The sequence below is a fragment of the Nilaparvata lugens genome, chromosome 4, assembly GCF_014356525.2.
Source record: "Nilaparvata lugens isolate BPH chromosome 4, ASM1435652v1, whole genome shotgun sequence".
Classification (NCBI taxonomy): domain Eukaryota; kingdom Metazoa; phylum Arthropoda; class Insecta; order Hemiptera; family Delphacidae; genus Nilaparvata; species Nilaparvata lugens.
The window spans coordinates 72,903,757-72,906,543 of NC_052507.1; positions in this window are offsets into that span (position 1 = coordinate 72,903,757).

Sequence of the window (2,787 nt, forward strand, 5' to 3'; positions counted from 1 at the left end):
AGTTGATTTGACAAATGTGATTCATGTGTGACTGAGTCTTTCATTTGTTATTAGTAGAGAAAGGATACGTGAATTATTATGATTAATTTTTGTATACTCTGGACTGTAATTTATATTTCTCTTATATTAGGGATTGAAAACAGTTTTCGGCAAATGCCTGTTGATTCTTACCGATTTGTACAGTGCTGTGCAGTAATTGTACAGAATTATACACTAGACTGTGATTGATATTTCTCTTATATTAGGGATTGAAACTGTTTTTGGCAAATTTGAAATTGAAATTTATTCATAACACTGATAATTTACAAACAAAAATGAATGAACTTAACAAATCAGTACAATAATTTGAAAAAATAAAAAGCAAAAATACATAATAAAATATTCTAATTCTATTTATATAAATGAAAATAATCAAAAACTAACAAAAACCTTATGTAACGTCAGAGTTATGATTAAGGTACTTCATGAGCTATTAGCTGAGTTGAAATTACCTTCTCTGAAAATAAACTATTTGGCCTTTGCAAGAGACAGAAGCCTGGAAAAAATTTTAACAGAAAATCTTTGTCTATTCACAGAAAACGAATTGAAAGGAGTGAACATTACGAAAGTTATTTATAGAAACCAAAAAGTATAATACAATTCTAGGAAAAAAATAAGAAGAATTTGAGAATACATTCATTTATATAATAATATATGAACTAAAGTAATACTATATTAATGAAAAAAAAATATATATAAAAAAATCCTGAGACAGAAAAACTGTTAGAACCCTAGGAAGCAATAGTAGAAATTCCCAAAAGAATGTCAAAAAGAATTCATGTGAAAAAGAACTCAATCTCATCAAATCGAAACTGAATAGAAAGTGCTTTTATTTCTTCAAAAATGTTACCAGTGAGCCTGTGGATGTAATATGTAGAGGTAACTTATTAAATGCTTGTTGATTCTTCCCGAATTGCATCCATTAATGAAAAAGTAAATGAGAAATGAATAAGTAGATGCTGTTGAAATGGCTAATGAAGATAATGAGAGAGATTGTTCAAACTTGTCCTCCATCATTTGGAAAGATATGAAGTATAATAATGAACAGATAAAAAAAGTTATATTGCTTCATGAAATTATAGGGAAAATATTCTCGAATTAACTTAGTCATTGAGAAGTTTGTTGACTGAGATGATTAGTAATGTAAAATAACACTCAGATCTGTGAAGTCATTCTTATTTAAAAGAACTAAATTGCTCTTTAGAAAGAACTTAGCTCTTTATAAGAACTCCATCACTTATTTTTTTAATTGGATAGAATTGTACAACGTTTATTATGAATAAAGTATATACTTTTTCTGAAGAATATAAGAAAACAAATCGAGTCTACGCACAGGCCACAGTGCCCATGTAGGCTCATTCCGTAATGTATAATATGAAAACCTAATCTAAGTACTTAATAAATTGTATTTTATATTTCATATTATTCATCATTTTGTACTTGCTGTGTTGTGGAATAAAGAAGATTCTTGTTTGATTGATTGACAAATGGGAATATCTGTTGCAAGGTATATGTTATTCCATTCGTCAAGATCCAGAAATAAATTATAGTTCGGAACACACAAATATATAGTCATTTTGACTTAGAAACAGATGGCTATGAGAATAAATACAGTTATAATGCATCTAAAAAGAAGGCAGTGATAGGCTAGTAGATAAGTAAAACTACAGTTGTATTCAGTTGTTTTATTTGTGAACAGACGAATATACAAGAAAACTGCTAGATGAAAAACGGTATAAGAATAAAATAGGGTAATAATTATGCAGTAAGACTGATGTCTTTTCTCAACAAACATGGATATCTAGTACCAACTATGAGGTAAATAATATTATAAACATCTTATACAGATGCTTTTAAAATTTACATAGCTCTATGACATAGCTTGTTTTTACATAGCCTAAGGCTCTTGTGATGTGACCTATAAAAGCTTATAAAATGAAACAAACTCCGGAAGAGGGCTAGCTCTACACGATAGCCCAATTTTTTCCAACACAGCCCAAAACAGCGGGCCATTTATTTCGTGAGCCGACAGTTTTGTTTTGAACAAAAAGCCTAATCGACCACATTTGGCTTTCTAGTGAAAATAATGTATTGTTGCATCGAAAGTTAACGGTTGTTTTTGTCGATAAGCAAGGAAAAAGCGAAGACAATGTGCAGTGGGTCTTGAGATTGAAGACCTAGACCGCAGTTATAGTATGAAGTATGGAATAACTGAACGTAATGGTATAGTACGCGGGCAGTGTCCATTCAACTATATGTATATAGTAATATCATCAGTGGTTTCACCGTTGCTTGATGGAAAAAACTCTAATATAGAGCTGAAATAAGAAGTTACCATTTATGTCCGGTGTATAATTTTTTCCTTCTTTAACCAGCTATCTGCAACACTTCTTGTCTTCAATTCTCATTCTTCTATTGCTTTTATTCTTCCGATCACATTCAGTTATCATCCACTACTGTATATCCTCCTATGATACCCCTTAAATGGTCTGTTAAGTATTATCAGAGAAAACTACTATAATACTGCTGTATTCTGTGGTATTATTTATAGTCTAGTTAACTTTTTTGTTTCTATTCTATGTATGATAATGTCTAGTTCGTATGTTCTGCAGGTTTACAACTGTACAACTTTTTCAATGGATGATTCAATCTACTGTAGCTATCTCATGTTCATTAATGTCATTTCTAGTTATATTTCTTTTGAAAGAGCTTCATTCAGCAACTCCATACCTCTCTTCCTTTGCAGGT